The sequence below is a fragment of the Gorilla gorilla genome, chromosome 4 (genome assembly GCF_029281585.2).
Source record: "Gorilla gorilla gorilla isolate KB3781 chromosome 4, NHGRI_mGorGor1-v2.1_pri, whole genome shotgun sequence".
In the NCBI taxonomy this organism is placed as follows: domain Eukaryota; kingdom Metazoa; phylum Chordata; class Mammalia; order Primates; family Hominidae; genus Gorilla; species Gorilla gorilla.
The window spans coordinates 161,830,596-161,856,014 of NC_073228.2; positions in this window are offsets into that span (position 1 = coordinate 161,830,596).

Sequence of the window (25,419 nt, forward strand, 5' to 3'; positions counted from 1 at the left end):
ATACCCAGACATGTGCACATACATGTCACAAACACACATATGAGCACATCCACATTTTACAAAACAATCATTTTATTTATGGCAGTTGACATGGTTAGGCTTTGTGTCCCTACCGAAATCTCATCTTGAATTGTAATCCCCATAATCTCCACCTGTCAAGGTTGGGAGCAGGTGGAGGTAATTGAATCTTGGGGGCGGTTCCCCTATGCTGTCCTCGTGATAGCGAGTGAGTTCTTAGGAGATCTGATGGTTTTATAAGCGTCTGGCGTTTCCCCTGCTTGCATTCACTCTGTCCTGCCGCCCAGTGAGGAAGGTTCCAGCTTCTCCTTTGCCCTCCGCCATGACTGTAAGTTTCCCGAGGCTTCCCTGGCAATGTGGAACTGTGAGTCAATCAAACCTTCTTCCTTTATAAATTACCCAGTCTCAGATATTTCGTCATGGCAGTGTGAGAACAGACTAATACAGTGCTTCATGACTCATGTTTTACATACAAAAGTAGGCAGGAGAGTTTAATGAACCCCTGTTTTGAGTGAAACAATCAACTTTACTGTCTCCAGCACCTGAGAGGCCCAGAAAGAAGAGGACCAGCAAGGGGAATACTGGCTTGGGTTCCTTTGTGGTGGCCTTGCTATCCAGGGTCAGATTGCAGGCACGGCTTCAATGATGCAACCACAGTGTGAATGTTTAGTTTTTAGCACTCACTACAACCACATGTGCCAGTCACTCAGATTCAATAATAATTTGATGACTCATCTTGTTTCATCTCTACTTCCAGTACTTTTTCCTCTGTATAGATTTTTTGGAATTATTTACTTTGAAATAGCTTCGTACTTGCAGGAGTATTACTAGTATAGAAAATACCCAGCTGGGCCGGGTGTGGTGGCTCACGCCTGTAATTCCAGCACTTTGCGAGGCTGAAACCGGAAGGCAGAGGTTGCAGTGATCTGAGGTTGTGCCACTGCACTCTAGCCTGGGCAATGAGAGCAAAACTCTGTCTCAAAAAAAAAAAAAAAAAAAAAAAAAAACAAAATACCCAAGCTGGGCGTGGTGGCTCACACGTGTAATCCCAGCACTTTGGGAGGCCTAGGCGGGTGGATCACCTGAAGTCAGGAGTTCGAGACCAGCCTGGACAACATGGTGAAACCCCGTCTCCACTAAAAATACAAAAAATTAGCTGGGCGTGGTGGTGGACACCTGTAATCCCAGTTACTTGGGAGGCTGAGGCAGGAGAATCGCTTGAGTCTAGGAAGTGGAGGTTGCAGTGAGCCAAGATCTCACTACTGCACTCCAGCCTGGGTGACAGAGGGAGACTCCATTTTAAAAGAAAATACCAAATGCCCTTTATCCAAATTCACTAATTTTTAACCTCTTGCCATATATGCTTTATAGTTCTCTGTCTCTGATTTGCTCTATATATGTATATATATATCTGTATGTGTAATACTTGTGTGTGTGTGTATATATATATATATATATACATAAACTCATTAATTTTTGGGCCATCTGACAGTAGGCTGCATGGCTAAGGCAGCTTTACTTCACACTTCAATGTCCATTTCCTGAGAACAAGGATATTTTCTTACATAGCCGTAGTAACTAAATGGAGGAAAGTTAATTGATAACAATACTTAACATCTATGGTCTGTATTCCAGTTTTGTCAATTGTCCCAATAATGTCCCTTATAATACTTTTTTAACCCCTAGTCCAGGATCTAGTCCAAGATCATGCATAACATTTGGCTGTCATGTCTTGTTGGTCTCCTTTCATTGGAACTGTTCTTTAGCCTTTCTTTGCCTTTGATGACATTGACATTTTGGAAGAATAAAGGCTATTTATCTTACAGAATGTTCCTCTACTTGGGTTTATCTTAAGTTTTCTCTTGGCTATGTTCAGGTTAGGTCTTCCTGGCCAGAATGCTACTGGGCCAGGATGTTGTGTCTGTCCCCGGAAATCACATCTGTGGGTACACAATGTCCATTGATGATGGTAATTTTCATCACTGGGTCAAGGTATTGTCCAGTTTCCCTGTGGTATGACATGCTTTTAAACATTTAATAACATATGCTATTTTTTTTAAGGCAAGAAAAGCGAGACCTACAGCATTATTTTTCGTTATGGTGGTATTGCTACCACCATTATCACCATCATCACATCACCGTCATGCAAGACTTCTATGTTGGGTGCTGTGTACATGCTTTACCTGCTTTACTACAAAATCACAACTGCTCTGTGAATAAGAGGAACGTGTGGCTGAGTGTGATTAAGTAACTTGCCAAAGGCTGAATAGAGCTCAAACCTGGCTGGCTGGCTGTGATTGTTTTTTATGCAGTTCTCTAACTTTATATGTTTTGCTTATTTCTCAGTCTTAACTTTTTATAAACAATGCTGAGATGAATATCCCAGAAAACATGTGTTTATGAGTTGTCAAAATCCCAGCCCTTAGGCCTCTAGACTCCATCTCTTCCTGAAATATTAATGAGATAGATATTCTTAGGTAAACAGAAATATATATGCTCGGCAGTAGGTCATCTTATAAAGCCACGCTGGCTGAGAATTGGAAGGGAGTCATCAGGTTGATCATTCTATCCTGGGCAAGAAACTTCTCTACCGATGACTTAACAACAGAAATAGTTACCATAGTAATAACACCCCTCGAATACCTCCCTATATGTGAAGCACTTTTCCTTTGTGATTTTATTAATCTTTACAATAACTCTGTGAGGTAGATATTATCGCCCCACATTTAGATGACAGGAAACACCTGGTGGCATCCCTGACAGATCGACGTAGTCACTGCTACCAAGTATCTATGAATGGAGAACTCTCCGCTTTGCAAAGTAGACCGAACCACTTATTCATCATTCTAATTGCTTGCTTCTGTAAGTAAGAATTCACTTAAAATCATTATAACATTCATGGAATTTACTAACTCATTTTTGCATGAGAGAGCTTGCAATGTTTCTATACTAACAATGGACACGGCTGCCATATGTTGAGCATTTCTAAGAGGCCAGCATTTTTTCTTGGTGCAATTTTGCTGGTATAACCTCATTTCTGCACAATGACCTTGTTGGGGGTGCTATTATTATCTCCATCTTATATATGACGTGACTGAGGACTGTCACTATTAAGTAGAGAGGCCAAGATAGTCCCATGTCACTGCAGGTACTTACCTGGTGACTTTAGAAACTGACCTCCCTAGAAAGGTGCCCAAGGTGCTGGGCGCAGTGACTCACGCCTGTAATCCCAGCACTTCGAGAGACTGAGCTGAGAGGATCACCTGAGGTCAGGAGTTCGAGACCAGTCTAGCCAACATGGTGAAATCCCATCTCTACTAAAAATATGAAAAATTAGCCAGGCGTAGTGGTGGGCACCTGTAATCCCAGCTGCCCAGGAGGCTGAGGCAGGAGAATCACTGGAACCAGGAGGCTCAGACTGCAGTGAGCTGAGATCGTGCCACTGCACTCAAGCCTGGGTGACAGAGCAAGGCTCTGTCTCAAAAAAAAAAAAAAAAAAAAAGAAAGATGCCCAAGGACAGAAGGTCAGTGAGGTCACTATAGAAAATGATCAACTCAGAAAGACAGAAAGCAGCTGGCCAAGTTCCTTTCCAAAGGTTTTCAGAGTTTCATAGTGTGTATGTGTGGGTTGGAACAAGCAAAATTTAGATGAAAATCTAGCAAACATTAAGGATCATATAAACAAATGTATCTATTGGCATCTATTGATGTTATAAAGGCTTACTGTTAAAACCTAACAGTGGAAACTTTGCTGTGTGCAAGTTTACTTTGGAATTTATTCTACATACACCTCTATTATGGGTTGAATTGTGTGCCACTGGCCAAATGTATTTAAGTCCTGATTCGCAGAACCTATGAATGTGACCCGATTTGGAAATAGGATCTTTGCAGATGTAGTCAAGTCAAGAAGAGGTAGGGTGGGCCCTAAGCTAATATGACTGGTGTCTTTTTAAGAAAAGGAAAATGCCACGTGAAGACAGAGACACAAAGGGAGAATGACATGTGACAACAGAGACAATACCAAGGACTGCTGGCCACCAGCAGAAGCTAGGAAGAGGCCAGGAAGGATTTTATGTAAAATCTCAGAGAGAGTAAGGCCCTGCTACCATTCTGATTTCAGATTTCTATCATCCACAACTGTGGGAGAATAAATTTGAGTTATTTTAAGCCCCCTGGTTTGTTACTGCATCCCTAGGAAACTAATACAACCTCTTGTTCACTTCTAGGAGTTTGAGAATTTTCGGCTGGGCGCGGTGGCTCATGCCTGTAATCTCAGCACTTTGGGAGGCCAAGGTGGGCGGATCACCTGAGGTCAGAAGTTCGAGACCAGCCTGGCCAACATGGTGAAACCCTGTCTCTACTAAAAATACAAAAATTAGCCAGGCATGGTGGTGGGCACCTGTAATCGCAGCTACTTGGGAAGCTGAGGCACGAGAACGGCTTGAACCTGGGAGGCAGAGGTTGCAGTCAGCCAAGATCGTGCCAGCCTGGGTGACAGAGCTAAACTCAGTCTCCAAAAAAAAAAAAAAAAAAAGGAGTTTGAGAATTTTCCTCAAGATTGGCAGCTTATTCAATTGTACAGACAAGACATTTTGGTTGTGTCTGTTCCCTTTGAGGTTTTCAAGCTTCAGTGTGTATAAGGGATTTATATGTAGAACTGTATGTATGTATTCTCTAGGTGGTTTCGAGGATTTTTTGTTGTTTATTTTGGCTGTATACAATTTTCTTTCTTTTTTATTTTTTTAATTGAGAAAGTCTTGCTCTGTCACCAGGAATACAGTGGCACGATCCCAGCTCACTGCAGCTTCTGCCTCCCGGGTTCAAGTGATTCTCCTGCCTCAGCCTCCTGAGTAGCTGGGATTGCAGGCATGCACCACCAGGTCTGGCTAATTTTTGTACTTTTAGTAGAGATGGGGTTTCACCATATTGGCCAGGGTGGTCTCCAACTCTTGACCTCAAGTGATCTGTCCGCTTTGGCCTCCCAAAGTGCAGGGCTTATAGGTATGAGCCACTGTGCCCGGCCAATTTTCTTATTTAATCATTTAGAACATAACCCCTAATTTTCTTTGTGTCGTGTTCTCTTTACTTTCTGTTCCGTGGACGTTTTTCTTGGAATATTTTGCCTAGAGGCCTTGTCAACCTGTTCTTCTTTGACTATGTTACAGTAGATTCGTGTCTCTCTTTACATGTAGCACCGTTGGGACTGTTATCTCCCTTTTCCCAGGCATCTACTTCTGTCAGTGAAACCTAACTTTGCTTTTTTTGTTGTCGTTAAAGCAGCCACACAGTTATTTAACTGAAACCCCCACATCCTTTTTTAAAAAAGTGTATAGTTCTTAAACCAGGTTTACCTTATCCAATACCTTTGTTAAAACCTAAATATAGGATGTCTCATGGCTCCTGTTAAATTCTACTTTGTTTTCGCTCCATCTCTGACTCTTTTTTTCTCCTCCATCTTGTTGAAATAGTCTTGCTCCTGTGAGGGCAATTTCTTACTGTGTATATGATCTCCAAGTATCATAAGTAATTTTGACTTTTAAAAATATTCATTAAGGGCTGGGTGTTGTGGCTTAGGCTGTAATCCTGACACTGTGGGAGGCCAAGGCAGCAGGATTAGTTGAGTCCAGGAATTTGAGACCAGCCTGGGCAACATGGCAAGACTTCATTTCTACAAAAAAAATGTAAAAATTAGCTGGGTTTGGTGGCATGCATCTGTAGTTCCAGCTAATCTGGAGGCTGCATTCTTAAATATGTGGAAGTTCCTCTCATCCTCCAAGTTCATAATTCACAAATGCCCCCAAGTGCAACATTTTTTGGCCTTCTCACAGCCATCACTGACTGACCTTATAAGCTTTTTGCAAAAATCTGGTTGGTGAGCACTGAGTGCTTTTGAAGTTCTGTTCATAATCTGGAAGTACATACTTCCCCTTAGTTATTAAATGACCAAAAAAATTCACATTTAATAGGTGTTTTAATAGGAGATAGCCCACATCGATCCCATTAAACAGACCCGTTGGGCTCATTTGTCATTAACTGGCACCCACATCAGACAGAGTGGGTCTCAAGGGGAGAAATGGAGGAAGTCGTCTTTCTTGCTGGTCCCTACACCAGCCAGGGTCCAACACTTTAGTCCCTAAGCAGCCTCTGAAAAGGGACCCTGTGGATATGCAGATGATAATTTTACATGGTCAATGTTGGTTTTTCCTCACATCAGTAGCTATCCACAGCAGTTCTCTGGGGACCTTTTCAAAAGCCAGTTTGAACATTTGTTCCTTAAAACACAGATTTTTATTAATAATGAGAGCACGTTAAAATTTCCAAGTTGTTGATGGGAAAGCCCTCAGCAGCCTTTTAATAAACTCAAGCGAGTATAATATACATCTACAAAATAGAATTAGAGCTTTAAATTTTTAAAAATTGATTTTAGATGTAAGAATTCAGTCTCATTGACATGTAAAAATAAAAAAGCATGCAAAATGTTCAAAGTATTCTCTTTAAAAGTATCTTAAATTTTTTTAAAAAAACATGTTTTAAATATGCATGTCTTTTATTAGTTTTAAATACATAATTGACAAAGATTTTATATATTTAAGGTGTACAGTATAATTTGATAAACATTGTGTAATGATTATAACCATCAAATTAATTACATACCTATTACCACCCATGCTGTACATTAAATCCTCAACTTGTTTTATCTTATAACTTAAAATTTGTACCCTTTGACCAACATCTCCTCATTTCTCTCATTCCCCAGCCCTGGTCACCACCATTGCACTCTTTGCGTCTGTGAGTTTGACCTTTTTAGATTCTACATGTAAGTGAGATCATCCAGTATTTGTCTTTCTGTGTTTGACTTATTGCACTTAGCACAATGTCCTCCAGGTTTATTTGTGTTGTCACAAATGACAGGATTTCCTTATTTTTTTGTGGCTGAATAATATTCCATTGCATATGTATTATATACATATTATATATGTATATATGTGTGTATGTGTATATATGTTTGTATAGGTGTATATATACATATGTATATGTGTGTATATGTGTATATATATATACACACAATGAAATATTTTATATATCACATTTTCTTCATTCATCTGTTGATAGACACTTAGATTGGAGGTGCAGATATCTCTTTGAGATACCGATTTCATTTCCTTTGGATATATAACAAAAAGTGGGATTGCTGAATCATATGGCATGTCTATTTATAAAATTTTGAGGAACTTCTGTACTGTTTTCTGTAATGGCTGTCCCCATTTACATTCCCATCAACAATGTACAGAAGTTCTCTGTTTCCACACCCTTGCCTTATTATCTCTTGCCTTTTTGATAATAGCCATTATCAAATCCTAACAGGTGTAAGGTGCTAGTTCATTGTGTTTTTGATTTGCATTTCCCTGATGATTAGTGATGGTGAGCACCTTTTCATATACTTGTCGGCCATTTGTATGTCTTCTTTGGAAAAATGTCTGCTCAGAACCTTGCCCATTTTAAAATCAGGTTATTTGGTGTTTTTTTTTTTTACTGTTGAGTCGTATGAGTTCCTTATATATTTTGGATCTTAACCCCTTATCAGATATATGATTTGCAAATACTTTCTCCCATTCCATAGGTTGCCACAGAAGCACCCACTCTTCTGGATGCTTCTCATTTCATTGATTGTTTCCTTTGCTGTGCAGAAGCTTTTTAGTGTGATGTAGTGCTGCTTGTTCATTGTTGCTTGCTCACCTGTGCTTTTGGTGTTATATCCAAACAATTGTTGCCAAGACTAAATGTCAAAGAGCTTTTGCCGTTTGCCATTTTTCTTTTAGGAGTTTTACAGTTTCAGATTTTTACGTTTAAGTTTTTAATCTATTTTGAATTAATTTTTGCATATGGTATAAAATAAGGGTCCAATTTTATTTTTTTGCACGTAGATATCCAGTTTTCCTGACACCATTTATTGAAGAGACTTTCCTGTCCCCATTGTGCAATCTTGGCATACTTTTCAAAGATCAGTTGACCATGTTTGCATAGATTTATTTCTGGGCTCTCTATTCTGTTTCATTGGTTTATGTGTCTGTTGTTTTATGCCAGTAACATACTGTTTTGACTACTGCAGTTTTGTAATATAGTTGAAATCAGGAAGTGTGATGCTTCCAGCTTTGCTTTTTGTCAAGATTGTTTTGGCTATTCAGGGTCTGTTGTGATTTTATACAAATTTTATGATTATTTTTTTCTTTTTCTTTTTCTTTTTTTTTTTTTTTTGAGATGGAGTTTCACTCTTGTTGCCCAGGCTGGAGTGCAATGGTGTGATCTTGGCTCACTGCAACCTCCGCCTCCTGGGTTCAAACGATTCTCCTGCCTCAGCCTCCCTAGTAGCTGGGATTACAGGTATGTGCCACCACCCTTGGCTAATTTTGTATTTTTAGTAGAGATAGGGTTTCTCCATGTTGGTCAGGCTGGTCTTGAACTCCCGACCTCAGGTGATCCACCCGCCTCAGCCTCCCTAAGTTCTGGGATTACAGGTGCGAGCCACCATGCCCAGCCTGTTTTTTCTATTTCTATGAAAAATGCCGTTGGAGTTTTGATAGCAATTGTGTTGAATCTGTAGATTACTTTGGAAAGAATGGACATTTTAACAATATTAATGCTTCTAATCACAAAAGGTGATATATCTCTCAATTTATTTGTATTCTACAATTACTATGCCAAGAGTTGAAGGGTCAAAGGAAAAAGTGTGATATAGCAAGCTACTTCAGGAAGCTATCCAATAGAAAAACTTCTGTGTAATCGTAGTATACACTTAAAAGATGTCCATCAAGACCTTTCATGTAATGGTAGAAAATTAGAACCCTTGGTATGCAACAAGATGAGAAAATTAGCATCCTAATGTCTTTTTGAAGGGGGATCATTAAATATGTTTGGTAGATTCATACAATGTGATAGTAGAATGTCATTAAAAGAAAAGAGGTAGATCTTCAAGAAGACCATGAGAAAAAACATGCTCTAATGTGAAGAACACATGCTTCTGAACAATCTCTCTTTCATCGTTGGGTCTCAAGCTTCTGCTGAGATATTCATCTATCCAGTTTATCACTCTCCTTGTGATGACTTTTCCTGAGCTGTTTGTATTAATTTTGTCCCTAAACGACGTTTTGTCAATAGTGCTGTTTGCTAAATATGTCCAGTTCTCTCTTCTGGGTGCACGGTAGGATTTGGCCCTGTTATTATTACGTGAAGCTAATACAGAAAGGCTGGGCTCCTGGCTAAACCCCACCCTCAAGCCTGGCACCTCAGCGCTAAGTGAAAACAGCTGACCCTGATACAGAAGGGCTGGGCTCCATGCTAAACTCTACCTTCAAGCCTGGAACCTCGGCCCTAAGTGAAGACAGCTGACTCCATTTTTCCACCCAAATGATTGCCTGTTTGGCCTGCTACACCCCTATTCTGTGCACATAAAAAGACTTCAGCTGGCAGAGTAACAAAAAGAGGCTGATGCAAGTGATCAGGATACATGCTGCTGAGCATTGAAGACTATGGATAGACGTGGCTAACTTCAGACAGTGCAGCTTCAGGTAAAGATCACCTTCTTCCCACAGCATCTCCTTTCTAATTCCCCATCCCGCTGAGAGTCACTTTTATTGCCCAGTAAAATCCTCCACATACACTGCCCTTCAAAGAGTTCATGTGACCTGATTCTTCCTGGAAACCGAATAAGAACTCGGCTGTCAAAAAGGGCAGGTGCAGGAGGCTGTCACCCTGACCCTTCACTGAGCTGTTAACACTTAGCCATCCATGGACTAAACATTTAGTTGCTGGTGACACCCTCAAGAGCTCTTCCTCTCTGCAAAGTAAGTGGCAATGTTCAAGATGGCAGCTACTCCATCAGCTTGGGTCTCTGAGGGATTACAAGGAACGGAGTTCTACCACCCACTCATGATGTACATGTAACATGGGTATGAAATATGCTCTTGTTGTTTTAAGCCACTGAAATTTTGGTATTATATTGCAACGTAACAGCCTATTCTGACTGACAATGTCTATGGTACATTCCATTATGATGTTCATTTGTTCCTTTTTTTTTTACACTTCATAAAAAGTAGAGGAAGACTTCCTTCCTCTATTGCCCAGCCTGGAGTACAGTGGTATGATCTTGGCTCACAGCAACCTCCACCTCCTGGGTTCAAGTGATTCTCTTGCCTCAGTCTCCTGAGTAGCTGGGATTACAGGCGCCCACCACCACGCCTGGCTAATTTTTGTATTTTTAGTAGAGGCGTCATTTCACCGTGTTGGCCAGGCCAGTCTCAAACTCCTAACCTCAGGTGATCTGCCCACCTTGGCCTCTCAAAGTGTTGGGATTACAGGCATGAACCACCGCACCCGGGCCCATTTATTCCTTTTGCAAGGCCTGTTCAGATTTGCTGGCTCCCTTTATTGGTCTCTTAATTTCTATGTCTCTTTTGAATGCATGAGAAAATTCATCTGTCCTTTCTTACTACCCTTTATGCCTTCTATAGTCTATAGCTCACATGCATTGGTAGCATGCAAAATACTGCAAAACTACTGTCTCCCAGGATTCCAAGCATAAAGTGGGGCATAGATGTTATTTATTCCCAAATTCCCAGACTTATCTGGTGTGTATGTGTCTCTATAATTTCTTCACTTTTGGACTACAGTGGGAGGGACTGAATGCAGTGTTGCTTCCCAGAGATGGGGAATCTAAGGCCTATAAAAGTCAAGTGCCTCCCCCAAGTTACACACCAGTAAGTTATGGAACTGGCACTCAAACTCTTCGAAAGCTTCCATATTTCTTGCATCCCTTCGAACTCTTTGCCCTGCCCCAGCACAGAGAAGTTTTTCACCTCTCTTTGTGTCAATGAAAAAGTAGCCAAGCAATACACCCCTCCCCAAACACTTGTTTATGTCAGGATCTTTGCTTTTGGAAGGTTAAAGCTGAACTTTATTTCTCATAGTGTTTCTTCTGTGACCATCCTTCCCTTCAAGAGTAAAGGTTAAGGTCTTGTTTGAACAGAAGAGTAAAAAAGGGGAAAACATCAACCTTCTGATACAGAGAAACAGAAATAAAATGAAACAGTCCACTGATTAATTCTTCAACATTTTATCTTGCCATAAAATGGACAAATAAAATGATTCGTCCTGCTTGGCTGGGTCTTGGCTCTCTTCCTATCTCATTGGTTGTTCCTTCTCAACCTCTTCCAGTCATTCCTCTCCACAACCTCTTCTTGGAGGGCCTCAGGCTATCTTTGGCTCTCTTATCAATCTCTACTTCTGCTCTAGGGATTCTTGTTCAATCTCATGGCCTTAAAGTACCTTCATATGCCATCAACTCCCAAGTTTATATCTCTTGCTCAGGACCTCAACTCTGAAGTCTTCTATTTGGCATCCTCATCTGGCTGTCTAATAGACCTCTCAAACCCAATGTGTACAAAACAAACTATTGATCTTCCTCCCATAAACTTGCTACACTTACATATTCCCCAATGTTTCAGTTGCTTAGCTGTAAACATTGGTATTATTCTCGATTTCTTTCTTTATGCCATACCCTGCATTCAAAACATCAACAAATCTTGATGACACTATCTTCAAAACCTATCCAGAATCTGACTACTTCTCACCCCTTCCACTTCAACCACCCTGGTCCAAGCTGTTGTCATTTCTTACTTACGTTATTGCAAAAATCTACCAATTGATCTCTCTGCTTCCAGTCTTGCTTACCCCGAAGAGCCTATTCTCAAACAGCAGCTAGAGTTGTCCTGTTGAAACATATAAGTTAGATTGTGTCACATTTCTGCTCAAAATTCCCCATTGATATCCCATCTGACTCAGTAGAAGCTCAAGTTTTTACAACAGCTTACACGGCCTTACCTAATCCACACTCCTATTTCCTGGCTGACCTTCTTTCCTTCTCCTCTTCTGTTCTATCATTCTGCTCCAGACACACAAGCTTCCTCTCTGTTCCTCAAAATGCCAGTCACACCTGGAATGCTCTTCTCTCAGAAATCTGCAAGGCTCACTCCTTCTTTTCTGCTAAGTCTTTGCTGAAATGAGACCTACCTTGAACTTTCAACTTAAAATTGCAAGCCCTTCCTGATTGCCTTCATTACTCCTATCTGTTATTTTCCATAGCACTCATCACCATCTAACATACCACATGATTCATTATTATATTTATTGTTTACTATTGGTCTCCCCAGAGTAGAATGTAAGCTCCATGAAAACACATAATTTTGTCTTTTTTGTTCATTGTTGTTTCCATAGCACCTAGAATCCTGCCTACACATAGAAGATGGTCAATAATGATTGTAGGGTGATAAATGAATCAAAATTATCTAGGCTTGTTCTTCCCTGATACTTTTACTATTATTATTAAAATATTTTCCTTTTTTTTTTTTTTTTAAATTGAGACAGTCTCACTCTGTCATCCAGGCTGGAATGCAGTAGTGTGATCTTGGCTCTCTGCCTCCCAGGTTCAAGCGATTCTCTAGCCTCAGCCTCTAGAGTAGCTGGAATTATAGGCATCTGCCACCACGCCTGGCTGATTTTTGTATTTTTAGTAGAAATGGGGTTTTGCCGTATTGCCTAGGCTGGTCTCGAACTCCTGGCTTCAAGCCATCCACCCACCTCAGCCTCTCAAAGTGCTGGGATTACAGGCATGAGCCACCACACCCGGCCAGCCTTCCTTCTTTTCTTAATGTTCTCCGCTGGGTTCATTCTATCTGAACTCTATTAGAACTGGTCTTCCATCCTTAGGAGACTTCTGTTTTCTCATATCCCAATGAGCTAGAGCTGTGCTTCTCAAACTTCAATGTATCCACATATTACCCGCATGTTTGTTAAAATGCAAATTCTGATTCGGTAGGTCTGGGTGAGGCTGGACATTCTGCATTTCTAACAAGTGACACCATCACTGCTGCTCTGTGGGCCACACTTTGAGTAGCAAGGAGGAGTCTGTTTAAAATCTGTCTTAGCACTTTTCCTGCTGTTTTCTGGAAGCCTGGCTTGAATAGGGAGGGCTCTCGCCACCAGCCATATCCATTGCATTAAACGTTGGTATAATTCTCTATTGTCTTTTCCCTCCAATTTTATATTTGACTTGTGTTTTTGGTTCTTCTCCCTGTTGCTTCTCTGGCTGTCAGGAGCTGGGGTTGTGCCACTGAAAAAGGGTTGCACGTGTAATTCATTATGATAATGAAATCTTTCATCGTTGTGCAATTAAGAGTGGGCATGTCTGGTTTTTACTCTGGGACAACAGCATGGAAGGAACTATTTAAATTAGTGAAAAAATATTAACAGTGAAAAATATAAGTAACACAGGCTTGCTGGTGAGCAAAATCCCATTGTGTGTGGCACATGTGTGTCTGTGCATGTTATGCCTGACAATGACAAATGTAGCAATTGTTCCCAGTGTTGATTTGCTGGCTGTCATCCATGCTGATTTCTGTCTGCTAGTGAGGTGGGTGTGGAAGGAGGAGTAATGAGAACCATTATGCTCTTCAAAGATCCCTTTCTCTATAGTGCTGAGAAAGGTCTTGGAGGCCTGGCAGGGATAGTAGATAAACATAGTAGCTAGGGACCTTGAGTTGATCATCAAAGCTCCCATTAGTGCAAGGGGTGGAACTTTCTTTAATAGAAATTACTGCAAATGGATATAGGAGTCATGGGGGTAATTGACTAACCAAAGCATAAGCATGTTTGCAGAAAGGAAAAGCCACAAAACAGTATGCCTTTGCCCATTAGCCCCAAAATAAAAGTGAGTGGCAATTGCTGGCAATCGATCTTGGACCAAGAGTAGAGCTCTTCAGAATGTCAAATTGCATGGAAATTATAACAAGGACGCTAATGTTTATTGAATCTGGTGGACTGTGTCGTTTATGAGTTGGGTGATTTTCCAAGAAATTGTAGTTTACTTATCTTCAGCTTTCTGTGGTTGAACCGTCTTGGTGATACACCTTGGGGGAAGCTGTCTTCTAGAGCTCCTTTGAAAATGCTCTGCTATTCTTTTTACTGCTGGATTTGAAACTTGACTCAGCTTGATGGCCTTGAATTTTACAACGTAAACAATAGTGCTACCCAGTCATGTCTCAACAGCCTTCTGATGGAGAAGTAGATGGAATGTTCTTTCAGGAAATCAACTTCATGAAGCTCAGCTCTATGCTCAAATGTGGTTCCCAGCCCCTTGGGTTGTGTCCGACTCTCAGTGGAGAGCCAGGTACTCTGATTCTTGTCTTCATTGGTTGAGGTGACTTTGATAAAGTTCTCTATCCTTGCTGAACCAGAGTCATGTCTCTCCTGAAGATGGGAAAATTATACTTAGTATGTTTCGCTAGCTTTGAGGATTAGGCATCATCATTTTTGGAAATCAGGGGCTTGGGGTTTGAACACAAAGCATTGATTTGGTATCGCCTCATGAAAACAACATATTTTGAACATCTAGACCTTTTTTGCCACCATTAAAAAATCCCATCCCTAGACCAACAACCCTGCATTAAGCAGCAGGCTTTGTGCACTGGACCCTGTACAGCTCAAGCTCTTTAAATATTTACAGTTGGAACCCAGATGTGGCAGGCCTCCTGGGGCTGGCTGGTGCTCAGACCATTCCCTAAGGTCTTTGGGACATGAACAAGAATGGAATTTTACTGAAGATTTCAAAAGAAAACAGGGAATATGGTTGGCATCATAGATCACACAATAGAAAGCTAATAAAGCTCTGTCCTCTGCCAGCCACCTGTCTCTTAATCCAAACAGCCTCTCAGGACTCTCCTGTCCAGGCTATTCAGCTTGTGTCTATAACTTATACACCCCATTCAGCTAAACCAAGCCCTGGAATTAGTCTTAGAGTGATCATCAAGTGCCTCTTGGCTAATTTCCTCCCCATCGAAGCTTCTGATTTATTCACTGAGTTAACTTTATTGAGGGTGGGTGAGTTCACCTACTAAGTAAAGATTTACTCTATGTTGTTATATACCCTGTCCATTTCTATAGAGGACTGTGAACCTTTTTAAGCGCTCCAGGTCTACGTGAAAACAAACCTGAATTGCATAGCCTAATACCAGGCATCCTTCATTTCGTTACTGATCATCCTGTTGCCTTCTGGTCTCTCCCTCAAGAGAGTCCTTCAGTCACCCCCTGAAGTAGGGAAAAATGGTTTTGTGTTCACCTCACCTTTCTTCAATCTGTCGGTAGCCCCCTTCCTGTTACCCTGTTGAGCCACAACAGCTAGCCTTGTTCTTCCTGGAAGAAGTCACTCAGATTCTCTCCCTCTCCAGGATTTCTTCACCCCCACCCCCAGCCTTGCTGTGACACTTGAAAGGTGATAATGAATGACAATGATGTAATGTGTCACTGCTGCAAGGCTATTTGCATTCAAATAAGGACTCTGGCAGTTGCATGATCTGAACCCAAAAGAGTGACTCCTTCTTAGGGATAATTGCAGTCTTTGGGGCAGGCCAACGAAGCCAGTGTTTGGCCTAACTAACATTGTCTGTGGATGCCCTTGCACCTCGGTGAGGGCTAGATGCACTGCGTGAGATGGGTGGATGAGGGAGAAGTGAAAAAACACATTTGACATTACAATATGATTCTATGTTAAATAGCTTGTATGAACTGCTCTGCAATCACAGGGTACAAATATCATCATATCTCTTTGACTACCGTGTCCGCTGCTGTATCCTTAATGTTTTAAATAGTGCCTGGCACATAGTGAATGCTCAATAATTATTTGGGAATTGGATGCATGGATGGATAGATGGATGATTTAGTTTTCCATCAGATTGCTTAATCTCTTCCTCACAAACAGGGACTCCAAATATAGTTCTCTTGAGACTTCCAGTCCTGAAAATGTCTATGAATTCCAGGATATTTTCTTAATCTCAAAAGAACTGGGTGGGGCAGCCAGTCTTCTTTTGATACCAGGGGAATCTGGGGAGAAATCCCTATGCTGTCTCGGCTGTTTCTTTCTTGCTGCCAGAGGGTGTCGCTGGTGAAGCTGAATTCTGCACGGTCCCATAGGCTCGTTCATCTGAGAGGAGCCTTCAATGGTTCTCCAGGGAGGACATTCCACTTCTTGTGGGCTAGACTGGGCCATGAGTACTGAGAGCTCTGGCTGCCAAGACATCAGATTTGATCCTCTCCTTGAGTTCAGGTGCACAGCCACATCCCAGGGCACAGGCCAACCCTAGGAGGCTGGTGCAAGACTAGTCTTAGCTTCCTGCACTCACAAACCCAGAATGCTTGACCCTCTTTCTGGAGATCATTCTCCCAAGGAAGCCTATTTCAGGGGTTCAAGGAGCATTTTCAACCCCTCCCCTTGGCGTGACATGGCTAGAAACTTCTTTTACTAAATAGAAGCAGTAGTGGTAACAGTAGTAGTGGTAGTGATGCCAATTATGTTATGTGAGGCACCATACAAGAATGTAATCCTTACAATGATCCCATGATATAGATATTCTCATTATCCCCACTATAGAGATGAAGAAATCTGAGCACAAAGAAGTTATTTGCCCAGGGTTTCCACTGTACTGAAGAATGTCATAAAGATTAAGATACAGGCTGCATGCTTTCAGAGTGTGTGCACCTAAATACTCCATAATGATTTTCACAGCAAACCTATGAGATAGATAGTAGTAATGGTTCCATTTAACAGATGAGGAAACTGAGGCTTAGACACTCTCAGATGATTTGAAGCACTGTAGAAAACAGGATTCTGCTCTTGGACAACATAGAAGGATCATGTGGTTTATTCATACCTTTGGTAGCAAGGTACCCAGAGGCTATGGCCCTGAGATCCCTGCCCTTAGATGTGTCCCTGGTGTTTATTAATTGATCTTACAATAATGCATGGATGAAGATGCCCCCATTTGAGACCATTACTCTGAACCTTGCCTTAGAAGTATCACTAGGTAGAAAAGATCCCACTAAAACCCCCATAAAACAATAACAAAAACGTCTGTCCAACCCTACTAAGGTCAGACATGAATATATCAGACCTTACAACACCTTGAGAGAAAAGGCTGTACAAAGATTTGAGGTCCAGCCTGTACCTTAATTCGAAATTGAATTTTCCCTCCTATACCTATAATTTTAATTTAATTTAAAACTGAGCTAAGTCTTTGGGGGCAAAGTGAGACAATTTCTTTCTCTGAAAGAGAAAAGGCATTTAGGAGAAAAGTTTTTTTTTTTTTAATTAAAATTTAAACTTTAGATTCAGGGGGTATATACACAGGTTCATTATAGGGGTAGATTGCATAATGCTGAGGTTTGGACTTCTATTGATCCCATCACCCAGATAGTGAACAGAGCGCCCAATAGGAAGTTTTTCAGCCCTTGCCCCTCTCCCTCCCTCCCTCCTTTTGGAGTCCCCATTGTCTGTTGTTCCCATCTTTGTTTGCATGTACTCAAGGTTTAGCTCCCACTTATAAGTAAGAACATGTGATATTTGACTTTTATTTCTGCATTAATTCACTTGGAATAATGGCCTCCAGCTGCACCCATGTTACTGTGAAGGACATGATTTTGTTCTTTTTTATGGCCAAGTAGTATTCTATGGTGTATATGTACTACTTTATCCAATCCACCATTGATAGACACCCAGGTTGGCTTCGTGTCTTTGCTATTGTAGATAGTGCTGCTATGAACATATGAATGCATGTGTCTTTTTCTTTGTTTTGTTTGCGGAAAGGATCTTGTTCTGCCACCCAGACTGGAGTGCAATGGTGAGATCATAACTTGCTGCAGACTTGATCTCTTGGGCTCAAGTGATCCCCCTGCTTCAGCCTCCCTAGTAGCTGGGACTACAGGCATGTACCACCACGCCTATTTCTTTAATTTTTATTTTTAGTAGAGATGAGGTCTCACTAAGTTGCCCAGGCTGGTCTTGAACTCCTGAGCTCAAGTGATCCTCTTGCCTAGGCATCCCAAAGCGTTGGGATTATAGGCATGAGCCACTACGTCCAGCCTCGTGTCTTTTTGGTAGAACAATTTATTTTTCTATGGGTATATACCCAGTGATGGGGTTGCTGGGTTGAATGGTTATTCTATTTTTAGTTCTTTGAGAAATAGGAGAAAAGTCTTGGAGGGCACCTTCAAAGCTTTGCTTCTAAAGGGCCCATGAGCTAATCCTAAGCAGCAAAAGTGTGTGTGGCACTTCTCAGCCTTTATAAAAATAAGATCCCTCTTTGGGAAGCATAAGAAAAAAATCCTACCACCAGCTCTCACCCAGTGATGCTGTATGCTGGGAATCTTATACCTTTTAAGAGGAGATTCATTTTTTCTGCATCTTCGGAAACCAAGAAGATTGAGTTAAGTTTTACTGTCAGAAATTTATCTTGGCAAAGCAGATTTGCTTTCATTTTCTAAATAAAGTGTATTAACCAGTCAGAGAGATTAATTTAATGCCAGTGATTAAACTTGGATTTTTTTTAAAGAAGAACCCCTGTAAGATTGTAAAGAATAACATAGAGTTTTGCTTAATGCTTGGCACATTGTAAGCATTTGATAAGTATTAGGCGGTACTATTCTTGTTATTGCTGCTATTATCATTATTAGCAGTGGAGGTTCTTGGCTGGCAATCCAATCCTAGCTGCAGATCTGTACTATGAAAAAGAAATGGAGTTTAGTAATAATGAATATAAAGTGCTTTGTATAGTCTCTGGCACAAGGTAAGCATTTAGTAAACTCAAAGCAAATTTCTAAAGTGTAAATTTATTAGGGTAGGTTAAGTTGCTGTAAAAGAGACCCAAACTTAGTGACTCAAATAAAAGTAAATTTATTTCTCACTTACATTACAAGACCACATTGATATAGTTTGGATGTTTTGTCCCTTCCAAATCTTACATGAAATGTGATCTCCAGTGTTGGAGGTAGGGCCTGGTGGGAGGTGTTTGAGTCATGGAGCGGATCCCTCATAATTGGTTTGGTGCCATCTCCAAGGTAATGAGTGAGTTCTCGCTCTGAATTCACACTAGATTTTGTTGTTTAAAGAGCCTGACACCTCCTGTCTGCTCACTCTCTCTCTCTCTCTCTCTCTCGTGCGTGCTCGCTCCCTCCATCCCTCGCTATGTGATATACCTGTTCCGCCTCTGTCTTCCACCATCATTAGAAGCTTCCTGAAGTCTCACCAGGAGCAGATGCTGGAGCTATGCTTGTACAGCCTGCAGAACCAGGCTTTTCTTTATAAATTGCTTAGTCTCAGGTATTCCTTTATAGTGATGCAAAATGGACTAACATACATGTGAATGTTCCAAGTTTTAGAGGAAACTTTTCAGACAATTTGGTTGTGAGCATGTACTAAAGTTTTATTATGATCATGTGTAGAAGGGAAATGGACCTGAGAAGTCCACTTCTGCAATTCACTTTTGGCAGGGACATTTTATAGGAAAAGAGGTTGGTTAGATAATCATTGTTAGACTAGACACAGAAAGAAAAGAAAGTCTGGTTAAAGGTCACTAGGCTCTTGATTGACAGTTGGCCACTGAGTGTGTGGGTAATTGGGCATGTAGGTAATTTGTTTTCCAGAGGAAACCTTAATCCTATTAAAGTTCACAGAAAATTGCTTAAGCATTTTATCAGGAATGCTAACTTCTCAGAAGAAGGTTGTGAAGCAAAAAGATTTTTCTCTCCCAGGTCAAATTTGCAACAATTTTTATTATGTTTTATTATGTTGCAAACCTGACCTGCCCTGGATCGCTCTGCCCCATTCAGTAATTCAGGACCCTGGTTGATGGCAGTGCTGCCATTTTAAGTATTGGCTTTAACATCCTTCTCATCACTGTCAGCAGCCCGTGAGAAGGGGAAAAGAACAGATCCAGCAACAGAGATTTCTTCTTAAGCAAGTGAGCCAGAATTTATACTTCTATTCATACATCACGGAGAGCTTAGTTATGTGGCCAACAAGGTGCACAGAGGGATGAGAAATGCAATTCCTGACTGGTCACCCAAGTTCTAGCTGCAGAGCTTTTACTATATGTGAGAAATGGAGTTGGAAACAGCCAGTGGTCTCTGCCATAGCAAGGGTGTGTGCAGCCTTTTTGTTCCTGATGCCCTCCTGTAGCAGGAATTGGCAAACTGGCCTGCAGGCCAAATCGTATTCACAACCTGTTTTGTAAATAAAGTTTTATTAAAACCCAGACATACTTATTCATATATTCTCGGTAGCTGATTTCATGCTACAATGACAGAATTGAGTAGCTGAGATAGAGAGCCCATGGCCTGCAAAGCCTGAAATATTTACTATTTGGTCCTTTGTAGAAAAAGTTCACCAACCCCTGTTCTAGAGAGGGTTCTGAACTGCCCACAAAAGTAGAATTGCTGGGTCAAAGGGTATGTGCATTTATAATTTTAGTAGATAGTGTCCTTCATACTTGCACCAGTAGTGTGTAAGATTGCCTGTTCTCCAGCATCTTCAACAACACAGAGAGTGGGCCAGGTGTGGTGGCTCACGCCTGTAATCCCAGCACTTTGGGAGGCTGAGGCAGGAGGATTGTTTGAGGCCAGGAGTTTGAAACCAGCTTGAGCAACATAGTGAGATCCCCCTCTATGAAAAAATGAAAAAAATTTAGCTGGGTGTGGTGGCACGCTCCTGTAGTCCTAGCTATATAGGAAGCTGAGGCTGGAGGATCACTTGAGGCCAGGAGTTTGAGGCTGCAGTGAGCCATGATTGTGCCACTGCACTCCAGTCTGGACAAGAGAGCAATACCCCTATCTCTAAAAACAAACAAGCAAGCAAACAAAAAACAGTGATTCTAAACTTTTCTATGTGGTCAATTTGATAGATGAAAAATGGAACTTCATTATAGTTTTAATTGTACTTATCATTAGTAAGGTTAAGCATTTCATATTATGACTGAAACTAAGCATGCTTTAAGAGCATTTTTACTTTTTTTCTGTGGATTGTCTGCTTGTATCCTTTGCACATTTATTAGCAAATATTAAGTTGTTGATTTTGCATAGAATTTCTAGTTCTTTATGTGCTAGGGAATTAAGCCACTGTGATATTAATTGCACAAAACTACGTCTTTTTTTGGCCATGTATTCTTTTGACTTATGGAGGTTTTTGGTGTGCAAAAATGTTTTATTTTTGTGCAGTCAAACTTAAGTCTTTTCTTCCCTGACTTCTGATTTACATGTCATGCTTAGAAGGCCTTCCTCATTCCAAGATCCTACAAACATTTCTTCTATTTTTTCTAATAATTTTGTGGTTTTCATTTTTTACATTTAAATATTTACTCCATCTGTAATTTATTTTGTTTTAAGTTTAGAGGAATGGATTCAATTTTTTTTCTCCATATGGCTACCCATTGTGTGAATGCATTTCTTTAATAACATATTAAATTTCGGTATGCTTTGGGGTCTATTACTGGATTATTCCATTGACATTTCTATTTATGGGGCAGTATTATGTTGCTTTAATTAATGTAGCTTTATATTATATTTTAATATTTGGCAAGGCTAATTTTCCCTCATTGCTTTTTTTAAGTTTAATTTTTCTGGCTAGTTTTACTTACTTATTTTTCCATAAGAAAATAGCTAAAAAATACTGCTGATAATTTTTATTTGGAGTGCACTAAATTTATATATTAACTTGGCGGAATGTTTGTGATGTTGATGTTGAGTTCTTAAGCATGAATGGAATCTACCTTTCCATTTGAAGAGCTTATTTTGTTTTAAAATTACCTTTTTAGTTGTTGACTGCATTTCTCTGACTGTGACAAATTTCTGAGGCTGGACCACCTAATTTCTTTCTTTCTTTCTTTTTTTTTTTTTTTTTGAGATGGAGTCTCGCTCTGTCACCCAGGCTGGAGTGCAGTGGTGCTATCTCGGCTCACTGCAAGCTCCGCCTTCCGGGTTCACACCATTCTCCTGCCTCAGCCTCTCGAGTAGCTGGGATTACAGGCGCCTGCCACCATGGCCGGCTAATTTTTTGTATTTTTAGTAGAGACGGGGTTTCACCGTGTTAGCCAGGATGGTCTCGATCTCCTGACCTCGTGATCTGCCTGCCTCGGCCTCCCAAAGTGCTGGGATTACAGGCGTGAGCCACCGAGCCCGGCATTTATTTATTTATTTATTTATTTATTTTATTTATTTTTTTTGAGATGGACTTTTGCTCTTGTCACCCAGGTTGGAGTGCAGTGGTGCAATCTCGGTTCACTGCAACTTCCACCTCTTGGGTTCAAGCGATTCTCCTGCCTCAGCCTCCGAAGTAGCTGGGATTACACGCATGCACCACCACTTCTGGCTAATTCTGTATTTTTAGTAGAGGTGGAGTTTCATCATGTTGGCCAGGCTGGTCTTGAACTCTTGACCTCAAGTGATCAGCTCACCTCAGCCTCCCAACGTGTTGTGATTGCAGGTGTGAGCCACCATGCCTGGCCAATTCATTTCTTAAGCTGTTTTAAGAAAGTTATTGTTAAGTTACTGTTTTAATTGCTGAGGTGTGACCTAGTCCACAAGTTCAGAAAATCTGGGAGCTAACCACTTGCTTGTCCAATTTGATCACTAGAGTAAACACATCTTATGGTAGGAAATGATAAATGTGTGGATTTTTATTGCCTTGCTATCTGTGTGTTTTGAGGTGATTGCATCACAGAACAGGGGCCAGGGAAGCATGACACAGTGGGAGGAGAACCAGATCTGGAGCATAGATCTGGAAAAAGTATTGGTTCAATCTCTGAACTATGGAAAATTCTTTCCATAGGTTGAGTTTTCAGGAAGCACCCCGTGAGCTGGATTTGTAAATCTCCGAGGCACAGGCAGTAGTGTGAAGTGAGACGAGGAAGGGAGGAGGGCCGTTACAGCGAGTGCCATGGAACAGCTTATTTCTGTGCGAAAGTGGCTCAGTTGCTCTCTGGATCTCTGGGAGAAAGTGCAGAACGAGCCTCAGAGTTGCCCCGCCTAAGGGCCAAAGCCTCTGGAGTATTTACCAACTCCCATTTGTCATTGAGGACTGCACCTGGTGCCATCAACCCCCAGGAACCTCTAGCTTGCCTTGAGCATGAGTGGAGCTATGATTGGCAAAAGCCTCAGGCAGAGAGTTGAAGACTCTCCCAGTTGGAAGTCATCGTCTGCATGGAACAGTGAAGAAGAGGCTGTCTTAAAAGAAATGTAAATTTCTGCATCCTAAGCCACCAGCTACCAGTCTCTGCTGGAGGAGGATTAAGACAGTTAATTTTTGGTTATTTTATACAGTCTACACTGCTTTCTTAGGAAGTTCTGCCTTCACACTCACCTGAGTGGGTATGTCTATGTTCCACGCCTTAAAACTCTGTCTTCCGATTTTCTTTCTTTCTTTTATTTTTTTTTTTTTAAGACAGGGTCTCACTCCACCTAGGCTGGAGTGCAGCGGCGTGATCACGGGTCACTGCAGCCACAACTTCCCCAGGCTCAGGCTATCCTCCTGCCTCAGCCTCTTGAGTAGCTGGAACTACAGGCGTGTGCCACCATGTCTGGCTAGTTTTTGTATTTTTTGTAGAGATGGGGGTCTCGCCATGTTGCCTAGGCTGGTCTCGAATTCCTGGGCTCAAGCAGCCTACAGCCTCCCAAAGTGCTGGGATTACAGGCATGAAGTACCATACCCAGCCTTCTCTTCCCATTCTTATTCCCACCACATTGATTCTGTACTTGTCTCAAAGTTGGCATTGTATATGGGCTTGTCAATAACCCATGACTTGTTACTAGAATTTGTCTCAATTCAAACAAGCAGGGCAGGCCAGGTTCCTTTTTTTGCGATATGGAACTGAAAAATAAGGATCCCATTACCAGTTAGCTGTAGGAGCTAGAATTAAAATGTTAACATATGAAGAGAGGAACACATGAATGATGCAGAAATGATGAGGAAGGTTATTGTTAGAGGAATATAAAGAACAAAAAAGAGAGGGTTAAGAGGCCCAGCCCTAGATGTGCCTTGTTTCTTGCCTTTCTTGAGTGTGGTTGTTCAAATTTTTCTGCTTTCCCATGAGGCCTTCCTGCCTTCTTGCCTTCCTGCCTGCCTTGCCTGCCTTGCCTGCCTTGCCTGCCTTGCCTGCCTTGCCTGCCTTGCCTGCCTTGCCTGCCTTCCCCTTCGCCTTTCCCTTCGCCTTCCCCTTCTTTCATTTTGGGAGAGGGTCTCCCTCTGTCACCCAGGCTGGAGTGCAGTGATGTGATCATAACTCATTGCAGCCTCGACCTCCTGGGCTCAAGCGATCCTCCTGTCTCAGCCTCCCTAGCAGCTGGAACTACAGGCATGTGCCACCAAGGCTAGCTAATTTTTTTCTTATTTTTTTGCAGAGATAAGGTTTTGTCACGTTGCCCAGGCTGATCTCAAACTCCTGGGCTCAAGTGATCCACCTGCCTCGGCCTCCCAAAGTGCTGGAATTATAGGTGTGAGCCACTGTGCCGGGTCCCATGAGGCGTTTTTTTTCCTTACAACCACCTCCACCCTTTACTTGAGTTAATATGAGTGAGTTACTGCCATTTGTCTTGGTGGAAAACACATTGTCAGAGAAGTGGGGGATAGTTCTCTAAGAGTGACTCATGTCCCTCTTCCATTTCTGCTATCCCATCTCCCTCTGCCATGTCTGAGGGCAGCACATCTGCCGGTCTCCTCCCTACAACTGTTTGTTTGTTTTTATTTTTTGAGATGGAGTCTCGCTCTGTCACCCAGGCTGGAGTGCAATGGTGTGATCTTGGCTCACTGCAACCTCTGCCTCCCGGGTTCAAGCGATTCTCCCGCCTCAGCCTCCTGAATAGCTGGGATTACAGGCACCCGCCATCATGCCCGGCTAATTAACTGTTATATTATAACTACTATGAAAACCTCCAAGGAAATAAGATCCTGAGAAAATGCTAGTCATTAAGTGGAACAGGCTTGTCCTTCCCAGAACAGGCAGTGATAACATCATACAGCTCACTCTATAAGGAAGCTGAATTTTCACCCTCTCAAGAAAAGACGAAACCTGATTAAATCCTTTACAGTCATAAGCCCTTGTTCTTTATAAATCGGTTGTGACAGTAAGGAGGTTACAGGGAGGAAGTTTTAGCAAATTTCCTTTAATGAAACTTGATGGAATCCTCTCACCTGGGTTTTTACTGACTTAAGCTGCATTGAGGAACACAGTGTCACCTACCATCCACAGAAGAGGGATAGTGATCAAGTAAAAACAGACAAAATGAGTCAGGAGGCCTAACTCGATCCATTCACACTAAAAACAGTATGACCCACAATCAGGCCACATTAAATATGTGTTCCAGCAACACCTCTACAGATATTTACTGAACGTCTTTCATGTCCAGGCTCTGCGCCAGGTGTCAACAACACAGAAGTGAGTAAGGCAGATGTGTTCCTGCGCTGAGAATGCGAGTCCTTGGGGGAAGATGGACACTGATTCATAAGCATCTGGAGTGTTACTGGAGGGAAGG